Raw genomic sequence first — 11,535 nt, 5'->3', positions numbered from 1 at the left:
ATATAAGAGTTTACTTACTTTTCCCATTGTCATTGACTAATGTCTCGTGGCACAATGTTCTGTTGTAACTCATCGCTGAGGTAAGCACTGTTTGTTTCATAGAGCAGTGTAGTAAGGATAATACGTGGTGTCCACTCTAGGACCTGTTGTAGAAAGCTCTAACAGTTGGGTGTACTGACAACAGCCTTACACTTCACCGACTCCTATATGAAATTTGTTGGCAGCAACCATCACTGTTTGAAAACAACAGTAACATTTATGAATATAATACTAGAAAGAGAAATGATGTGCAGTATTCACTTCTCACTTAAAGGGGCACAGATGGAGTGAAGTATTCAGCCATAAAAATCTTTAACCATATATCCAGCAATGTAAAGGATTTAATATATATATATATATATATATATATATATATATATATATATATATATATATATATATATAGGAAACCCAAGTATCTAACCCATACGTAAGCCATCAACTGCCAATCCGTAATTTGTAACAAGACTATCCGTTTTGCCGCCTATTCCTGTATAATCACTAACATCTCGCCTCGTTGTGCTGTCTAAGATTACCAAAAATGTTTTCCGCAAGTGCTGCCGCGTGCCTGTCTCCGTCCAGAAGTCGAAATCTACATCTGCCCATCAAGCTCCCATCCAGAAATGGTTCAAATGGCTCTAAGTACTATGGGACTTAACATCTGAGGTCATCAGCCCCCTAGACTTAGAAACTAATTAAACCTAACTAACCTAAGTACATCACGCACATCCATTCCCGAGGCAGGATTCGAACCTGCGACCGTAGCAGCAGCGCGGTTCCGGACTGAAGCGCATAGAGCCGCTCGGTCACAGTGGTCGGCTCCCATCCAGAAGTGTCCTTTATTTCTCGCCAGTCCATGTCCAGAAATGAACTGTCCTAAAACTATGCTCCTCTGAGTACGCTGTGGAGAAACTGCCAAAGATTGCTTGTTCGCCAATCTGAAGAATTGTTAGAAACACTGCTGATGAGAGACCACGTAGCAAATATAACACTCTCTCTTCCGAAAAGTTTATTCTTACTACAGCCAATCTCTTAATTTTTCATTTTAAACAAACTTGTAACAATTTTGTAGGAGACCCCCCACACTGGAAAAAAGTGGTGGTTCGGACTAATGCTAGAAAACTCAGGCTTCCTCACCTTTGGAATGCGACACTCGTTCTCTCCCTCTGTCTAATTTTTAAGGTACCGAGAAATCAACGTGTGTTGTGCTTTGTGCAGCAGAGCTCAGGTCAGGGTTATTAACCTCTGAGTCTCTGAGTCTGGTGGTGAAATTTCAAAGCGGACCTCTAACAAGTGCGTGTGTGCACCCCTACACCCTTCGCAAGATATTATCTGCAGACTGGACCACCGGGATGCTGCTCTTCTCTGACCAGCATTGTGTTTTGATATCATTTGATAGGAGTGGTGCTGTTTTATTATAGAAATAGAATATGACTGACATCGTCAACTACTCCTTGATACTAATAACTGAATTTCACTTGTATGTTAGGTAGTCGGATTTGATGTAGCGTGTTACGGTATATTGATAATTGTTACTTTTTGTACCGTTTGACTGCAACTGAATGAAACACATTTTTCGTGCCATACGAGTTTCGCCTTTATTCTGTGCAACGAATCTTCAGTGGCAGATTGCGTGGACGATTTTCTACATATTACGCTTCTTATAAATGCCACATGCGGTTTTTTCCCACATTTCACAGCACTAGGAACTGAACACTTGTTTTGATGCAATGTTTTGGTTTGTGTTGCCGACAGTCGGCACTTTGCATATCTCGAACTGCACAGCAGAGAGGTATAAAATTACACACAGAGATAAGCACAATAAAGCAAACGAGTGCGAGAATGTTAAACAGCTTGCAGCATGACATTCGGTCAGAAGGCCAGGTGAGTGCTCCATAGGGACTCTGGGCCCCTCTGTACAACAGGAAATGCTCAGTTTCGATTGCTTCGCCGAGACTCAGCAAATACACCAGCCAGATGCAACATGCAAACCCAGCACACAAATTAATTGGGAATGTTTATTAGGGTGGAGCTGTAACATCTGCAGTCATCACGTGTGTTTCATTTGTATATCAAATTCCAGATTGTACTAACAAGAAAAAGGGAAAAAATCTAGCTGTCACTTGATTTAGTAACTGGTGTACGTAATTGATATGAAAACGTTGGGCTGGCTTCAGCATGACGCGTTTCACCTTTTTTGTATGTCCATCCTTTTAGCAGGACGTCTCTGGGACGACGGCCGTTTACTATCGTGGCAAAGCCATTAACTGTCAACTCCAGTGTTGACAGTTGATAGTTGGAGTGCTGACACATTATCTGCGAATCCAGTAATGCTGGCAACTGATGGGTTGTGCATGGGGATCGTATCAACCTGTATCGCATCAAAACAGCCTGAAGACGACGCAATGAAGCGTCGAAACTGGTAGCGACAAAATAAAATAAAATCATAAGGATGGCTGTAAGTGTTTTTATTTTTTGTCACGTTTCACCTTTACTCTGTATCGTCCAGGGTCAGCGTGTTAATGATTGGTTTTGGCAATGTTAGTGATACAGGATGGCCGGATGCCCCTTCTATCACCAGCCGTTCCCCCAGCCAACGGGACAGAAGTTGTGTACCCCATCTGCCTGCTTCTAGTTCAATGGTTCAAATGGCTCTGAGCAGTATGGGACTTAACTTCTGAGGTCATTAGTCCCCTAGAACTTAGAACTAGTTAAACCTAACTAACCTAAGGACATCACACACATCCATGCCCGAGGCAGGATTCGAACCTGCGACCGTAGCGGTCTTGCGGTTCCAGACTGCAGCGCCTAGAACCGCACGGCCACTTCCTGCTTCTAGTGTTATCCCATGTAAAAGTAATTGCATAGCTCAGATGGGACATGGGTGCCAGCTCGGCGTTCACCTGGTGAGAAGTGGAAAGCCTCCTATAAATCACACTCAAGATGGCCAGGACACGGGTCCTCGGCGTTAATCCGCCGGGCAGATTCGATCCGGGGTCGGCGGACTTCCCCGAGTTCCGGAAGTGTCGTGTTGATGCGCATGTTTATCTGGGCGAATTACTTTTCTCATTGCAGTTCCGAATTAGATTATTCAAACCTATATCTACATAGATACTCCACAAGCCACCGTACAGTGCGTGGCGGAAGGTATCCTGTACCACTACTAGGCATTTCCTTTCCTGTTCCATTCGCAAATAGAGCGAGGATAAAAACGACTGTCTATATGCCTCCGTAGGAATTCGTGGCGGTCCGAATCAAACTAATCAGAAGACTGATGACCCAAAAAAAAAAAGAACCCTAATTTCTCGTATCTTCGTGGTCCCTACGCGCAGTGTATGTTGGAGGCAGTAGAATCGTTCGGTAATCAGCTTCAAATGCCGGTTCTCTAAATTTTCTCGAAAAAACTTCGCTTCCCTCCAGGGATTGCCATCTGAGTTCCCGAAATAGCTCCGTAGCACGTAATTGTTGTTCGAACCTACCGGTAACAAATGTAGCAGCCCGCCTATGAACTGCTTCAATGTCTTCCCAAACACTCTAGCAGTACTCAAGAACAGGTCGCACCAGCGCCCTAATGCAGTCTCCTTTACAGATGAACCACTCATTCCTAAAACTCTCCCAATAAACCGAAGCCGACCATTTGCCCTCCCTACCACAGTTCTCACATGCTCGTTCAATTTCATATCGCTTTGCAATGCTACGCCCAGATATTTAAACGACGTGACTGCGTCAAGCAGGGCACCCGAACATTACATATTTTATTTTCCTACTCATCCGCGTCAACTTACATTTTTACACATTTAGGGCTTTCATCACACCAACTAGAATTTTTGTTTAAGTCCTCTTGTATCTCCCCACAGTCACTCGACTTCGACACCTTACCGTACACCACGGCATCATCACCAAACAACTGCATACTGCTGCCTGCCCTGTCCGCCTTAGACATAATTCTATCTATTGTAATTTAATTGATGATCGCTCGTATCTGGCTCAGGTTCCTGATAATAAAGGTGAAATTCAGCAACTAAATAATACAAAGATTTTGGTATCACAAAGTGATTTATAGCGAGAATTCCTAAATTATTACAAGACACAAATATTGAATGGGGTATAAATAAGGGCAATGTAACTTGAGTAACGAGATGTTGGCTGAATTCGCGTACAGGAGTGGTATGAACTATCATGTTACAGAGCCCTACAAACTTCGGGAGTGACAATACTCCTGAGATTATTACGAACAATATCGATCGGGAATGAGACCCCTTGATATAGATCATACACGCAATCCGTTGCTGTGTATGGCGACAAGGTAACATCGTAAGCTGGGAGGGGTCAAATGAATTAGAAAAGTCCCTACTGGGCCGGTGCTGCAAATATATTACCACCTACAAGACTGGCCGTGCGCCGACGACTCGGAGCACAGGAATGGTGCAGCTGCTCTCAGAGGCGGTCCGCGCTCGGGCATAAAGACCTGACCGAAATAGCGTAGGCGCGAAACGACAACCAATACCGACCTTTGTCACCAAGTGTTAATAGACAGGTCCTGCCCGGACTACCGTGGCAGTAGTACTTCTGACTCTTGCGATCACCTTCACTCTGGTTGACCAGAAGTGAAGTGGCGGCCGAGAAGAGAAACACGACCGATCTCTCCGGCTGTCTAGAAGCGAATCTCCAAACTCCTCACTTCGCCTTTACACCCAAAGATTCGTGTCTTGTCCCTACCGTACAGGAAAATCTCCAATAGCGGGAGGACACAGAGACAGCTGTCAATCATACTCTTAGATTCTGCCGCTCTTTTCCCCTCCAAACGAACAAACAAATTTTTCTCCTGTGATGAGCCGTCCCGCCAAATACGGAGAGCGCTCTTTTGCGTCAGCACACGTCATACCGGTACACCAATCAGATGGCGTTTTTCAGTCCATGTGCGGGAAAGCATGAGCCTGGAACTGCCTCTGGCGCATGGACGGCAGTGGTCTACTCGGGCGCCGTACTGTCAGTCAACCCCCCGTGGTCACAGACATTAAAATTCTCTGAACCGACGCGGGCAATGCAGCAGTCCGGCGTCGTCTGGTAGGCGAGCAGCGAGCCCCAGCGCTGTAAAACGATTTGGGAGGCAAAGGCCCTGACGCTGCCTATGTCACATACACCCTGCTCGCATTGCTACAAATGCCCGGCGTCCCCCGTGGTGCAATCAGTGGCCGTACTCTGCTCTTGTCGCTCAGATAGCTGTGCCACCACACATCGTCTCACACCTAATAAAGTGGTGCGCAGAAAATCGGAACTCTCTTCCAAATTTCGTTACTCCAGTGACTTTAATTGATCATCACCACTCGGGAACTTTATGATAAACAGCTGAATCAAGGCAAAAAAAAGAAAAAAAAATGGAATGGGACAAGCCACGAGAGCTTGGCGTCTTTCAGTTCTACTGAAGGTGGCCATTTATAGGCCCTAAACTTCAAACTTTTCCTAGATGCTTCACACACACACACACACACACACACACACACACACACACACACACACGGAAAGGCCTTAGCAAACGTTTCATCCAGCCCTTACAAAGAAAGAGTTCTAAATTTTTCAACATATGTTGTTGTTGTTGTGGTCTTCAGTCCTGAGACTGGTTTGATGCAGCTCTCCATGCTACTCTATCCTGTGCAAGTTTCCTCATTTCCCAGTACCTACTGCAACCTACATCCTTCTGAATCTGCTTAGTGTATTCATCTTTTGGTCTCCTTCTACGATTTTTACCCTCCAAGCTGCCCTACAGTACTAAATTGGTGATCCCTTGATGCCTCAGAATATGTCCTACCAACCGACCCCTCCTTCTAGTCAAGTTGTGCCACAAACCCTTCGTCTCCCCGACTCTATTCAATACCTCCTCATTAGTTATGTGATCTACACATATAATCTTCAGCATTCTTCTGTAGCACCGCATTTCGAAAGCTTCTATTCTTTTCTTGCCCAAACTATTTATCGTTCATGTTTCACTTCCATACACGGCTACACTCCATACAAATACTTTCAGAAACGACTTCCTGACACTTAAATCTATACTCGATGTTAACAAATTTCTCTTCTTCAGAAACGCTTTCTTTGCCATTGCCAGTCTACATTTTATATCCTTTCTACTTCGACCATCATCAGTTATTTTGCTCCCCAAATAGCAAAACTCCTTTACTACTTTAAGTGTCTCATTTCCTAATCTAATTCCCTCAGCATCACCCGACTTAATTCGACTACATTCCATTATCCTAGTTTTGCTTTTGTTGATGTTCATTTTATATACTCCTTTCAAGACACTGTCCATTCCGTTCAGCTGCTCTTCCAAGTCCTTTGCTGTCTCTGACAGAATTACAATGTCTTCGGCGAACCTCAAAGTTTTTATTTCTTTTCCATGGATTTTAATTCCTACTTCGAATTTTTCTTTTGTTTCCTTTACTGCTTGCTCAATGTACAGATTGAATACCATCGGAGACAGGCTTCAACCCTGTCTCACTCCTTTCGCAACCACTGCTTCCCTTTCATGTCCCTCGACTCTTATAACTACCATCTGGTTTCTGTACAAATTGTAAATAGCCTTTTGTTCCCTGTATTTTACCCCTGCCACCTTTAGAATTTGAAACAGAATATTTCAGTCAACATTGTCAAAAGCTTTCTCTAAGTCTACAAATGCTATAAACGTAGGTTTGCCTTTCAACAGATATAAAATACAATCACAGATTCAAATAAAAGGAGAAATTACGGATCCAATGAACACAATCAAGAATCGATTGCTTGTATATTAAACAACATAGAAAACTTAATATTTTTACTATAAAATCAATTTTTCTCTAGTTTCTGAGCCCATCGACGTGTTACTGAAGTGTATTACCACCGGATGATACTGTCGGAAAAATTTTGGTACCCAGCAAGCAAATTATTAAAATAGAGTCCCTAGACGGCGGCGAGCGATAAAGGAAAAAGAGCTGTTCAGTTCAAATTGGCCTCATGGCCTTGTTGGCACGGTGAAGTACCATTCTTATAGGTTTGCTCGAGTGGTGCCACTTCGGAATGGCCAACCTAAGAACGTGGAAGTCACCGTTGCCCCACCATGTGAACATCTGTAGTAGAGGGGAGCTCAGCTTCTCCTCTAGAGATGGCTGTGACGGCTATGACTTGTTAGTAGTACACACCACTGAGGCAATAAAACTAACAGAGACACGCTCTTCTGCAACTCTAATGTAGGCTGTCGTTGGTGACGTTTTAATTTGTATCGTCCGTGAAAATTGTCCACTCTTCGCCTTCGTGGTCTCTGCTTGGGACACTTCTAATGATGTGTCTGGATGTTTGCAGAGGAATGGCAGCCAATTCCTCTTTAGGAGCCGAAAAAAGATAAGATCTGGAGCAAAGTAGATGTTCTAACTCATCCCAAAGCTATTCCCCTGTGTTGAGGTTGGGATTCTGGGCAGACCAGCACTTTTCAGGAATGTTGTTACCCATAAACATTGCCTCAGAGATGCTACTTTATGACAGGATGAAATGTCATGTTGTTACAAACAGTCAATGTATCAGAACTGTTCCTCTACTGTACACTGCACACATTTCTGTAAAATATGTTCATATCCTTCCGCAACTAGCGTTTTCAGAAGTGCAGTAAGGGGACCTCAACCTAACAGTGAAAAACACACTCACTGTATAACATTACCTCCACCATACTAGGACGGCCGGAGTGGCCGTGCGGATCCAGGCGCTGCAGTCTGGAGCCGAGCTACCGCTACAGTCGCAGGTTCGAATCCTGCCTCGGGCGTGGATGTGTGTGATGTCCTTAGGTTAGTTAGGTTTAAGTAGTTCTAAGTTCTAGGCGACTGATGACCTCAGAAGTTAAGTCGCATAGTGCTCAGAGCCATTTGAACCACCATACTTCACCTTTGCCACTACGCTTAGTAGAAGGTAACGTTCTCAAGGCATTAACCAAAACTGAATTGCCACGTGGTATATCAGTAGGACAGCAGGGTTCTTCTTAGACTTAAAGTGACACGATTTAAAAAGAAGTGATTCAAAGCGGACGGTTTAAAGGTACAATATTAGACATGAAGGGCAGGTACGACTCGAGGTAACGATCTTATCTCGAGGTCCCCGTAAGTGAAGATTGTTATCGGGTTACACTTATAGTGTAAGGTTCCACACTTGTGCTAGTTACGAGGGTTGGAACTTTAATAGTGGCAACTATTTATTTACAGCTCGTACAAAATAGATACGTGTTTCAAAGTTTTACTGACCTTCAAAATAGTCACCAGCAGTGTGTATAACCCGTTGCCAGCGATGTGGAAGTCGTAGGATACACTTAGCTGTGCCAGTTGTGTTGACAGTTCGAGTGGCGCGGTCTATTGCCCGACGAATTTGTAGCAGTTCTGAAGTGAATGCCGTGAAGTTCTTCCATCAGTTTAGAAATCGAGTTGAACTTAAGAGGGCTTAAGTCAGGGGAGTGCAGTAGGCGGTATAGCACTTAGCAGCCCCATCAGTCAGACAAATCAGTAAAAGCTTGCACTGTACGATCTTCAGCATTGTCCCGCAAAATGATGGTCAGGTCCTACAGAAAGTGGGTCGTAGGTTGTGTTCCAAAAATGAACAGCATAGAGACAGAAGTCTTTCATCAGACCAATAATCATCTTGTTTTGTGGTATTATTCCCAAAGTATAATCGACCTCATGTCCACACATGTCGATTTCTTCGTGGTTGTATCCCTGATTACTTCATATGGATCACAGCTTCTCACCCAGGAGATGAAACCATCTGTATCCATGTACAGTAACTTAGGATCGGGAAAGTATGGCTTCGCAAACTCGTATGGAATCGGTAGTTACGGAGTTTGGAGCGCTCTAGAACATGCATAGCGATGTAGACATGCTTCATGAACTGCAATGAAACCCTGGACATCTCCACGGTGACTAGTTCTTCTTTGAAGATGGTTGGTCACCCACTTTATACTTGGTCTGGTGATGTTATCTCTTGTACCATAACAACACCTCCACCTCGCTAAACTCAATGAATTTCGCGATACTCTCTAGAAATTTTACACGAATTTCAGCAACGCTGCTTGAAGAAGATGCTGTGAATGATTCTAACAATTTCCCTCTCCAACCTGAGACATTAATGTATTTTAGCATAGCAGTAAATCGCTGTGCGCGTCATATAGATGGGCGGGTTGTGCCAGTTCTACCTCCAGAACACATCCGTGACCATCATCCTTAGCTACAGCATGGATCTTCTCCTCCAGTCTGACGATTTCCTCTTCAGGCAGAAATCGGAGCCTTTCAAACAGTAGAGTTTGTTGCGTGGCGTACACATAGATGTAGTTTACATCAAAGTAAAGGATGTAACTTAAATTGTCAGATGGTCTGTACTTCTCCTTACTCATTGACGGGTTATTCAACTTGGTGTACTAGTGCAGGCATCGGAAAATTCCGTCGTTAATTCTGCATTCGGTGAAGAGCAGCATGTCTATATCATTTACAACTGAGACATGTTTTTCTTGCAGCCCACGAAATACTGGCGCAGTGAAATTCATGTGCCCAGGCATGCGTCCCAGAATTTCTCAAAGATGTCTGCGAGTAATCGTATGTAGACGTTCATGCATAATCTTGCATTTTCTCCTAAATCAGGTATGAAAAACCCCCGCCAAATATTCACCACCTACTTATACTCTGCTTCCGTTATGGCAGTGCCTGTCAGTTTATTGTAGACTGTGGTTATGTTTGACAATGTGGTTTCGTGGAGGCTCTCCGTCAAATCCAATCATTTGTATGGAAAGGCTGTCTTCTTCGCCGCTAGCTGCAACTTTGCGTCATTAGGATATGTGGCTCAGGTGATATGCCTATTTTCCTGACACATCACTTCAGCAAGTTTCTGAACAGATGAGTGCATGAAACGTAGCCAGTACAGGAGTGTAAAGACACTCCAGCTATCAAGATATTAGCAGTAAATTTTCAGAGTGTTCGGAATAAAGTTCCTGCATTTACTGCCCTCCAGGAAGCGTGTGGCGCGCAAATTATTCTGGGGACTGAGACCTGGCTGAACCCTGAGATAGAAAGTTCTGAAATATTTAGTGAGGGTTGGAACGTGTATCGGAAAGACAGTTGCAGTTGACAAAAACATTGTGTCTACTGAGCTCGAAGTAGAGTGTGATTGTGAAGTTATCTGGACACGTTTAACAGGGCTAGGGGAAATAAAGTTAATTGTGGGGTGTTATTACCCGCCACCAGGTTCCACCGTGACAGTTCTAGAATCATTCAAAGGGAGTCTACATTCTGTATTGCAGAAGTACCCGGGTCATGCTATATTAGTCGGAGGCGACTTCAACCTACCTAGTATAGATTGGTTCAAATGGCTCTGAGCACTATGGGACTTAACATCTATGGTCATCAGTCCCCTAGAACTCAGAACTACTTAAACCTAACTAACCTAAGGGCATCACACACATCCATACCGGAGGCAGGATTCGAACCTGCGACCGTAGCAGTCGCGCAGCTCCGGACTGAGCGCCTAGAACCGCAAGACCACTGCGGCCGGCCCTAGTATAGACTGGGATGTGTGGCTGGCTCTGAGCACTATGGGACTTAACATCCATGGTCATCAGTCCCCTAGAACTTAGAACTACTTAAACCTAACTAACCTAAGGACAGCACACAACACCCAGCCGTCACGAGGCAGAGAAAATCCCTGACCCCGCCGGGAATCGAACCCGGGAACCCGGGCGTGGGAAGCGATAACGCTACCGCACGACCACGAGATGCGGGCGACTGGGATGTCTATGGATTCATTACAAGTGGTACAGACAAGCTGTCGTGTGAATTACTTTTGAACACATTATCCGAAAACTGTCTTGGGCAGTTAAATCGACAGGCAACACGTAATGGAAATATTTTAGATCTGGTAGCCACGAACAGACCAGACCTCATCGACGGTGTCAGTGTTGAGACAGGGATTAGTGATCATGATGGAGACCGCTTATAAAACACTAATACGACCTATTCTTGAGTACTGCTCGAGCGTTTGGGATCCCTATCAGGTCGGATTGAGGGAGGACATAGAAGCAATTCAGAGGCGGGCTGCTAGATTTGTTGCTGGTAGGTTTGATCACAACGCGATTGTTACGGAAATGCTTCAGGAACTCGGGTGGGAGTCTCTAGAGGAAAGGAGGCGTTCTTTTCGTGAATCGCTACTGAGGAAATTTAGAGAACCAGCATTTGAGGCTGACTGCAGTACAATTTTACTGCCGTCAACTTACATTTCGCGGAAAGACCACAAAGATAAGATAAGAGAGATTAGGGCTCGTACAGAGGCATATAGGCAGACATTTTTCCCTCATTCTGTTTGGGAGTGGAACAGGGAGAGAAGATGCTAGTTGTGGTACGAGGTACCCTCCGCTACGCACCGTATGGTGGATTGCGGAGTATGTATGTAGATGTAGATGAAGATGTAGATGTAGAAGGGGAGCGATATTTTTGCTGTGGCTCT

This window comes from Schistocerca serialis, chromosome 3 (genome assembly GCF_023864345.2).
Source record: "Schistocerca serialis cubense isolate TAMUIC-IGC-003099 chromosome 3, iqSchSeri2.2, whole genome shotgun sequence".
In the NCBI taxonomy this organism is placed as follows: domain Eukaryota; kingdom Metazoa; phylum Arthropoda; class Insecta; order Orthoptera; family Acrididae; genus Schistocerca; species Schistocerca serialis.
The sequence above is the reverse complement of the archived record's forward strand: the minus strand, read 5'-3'. Positions refer to the sequence as shown.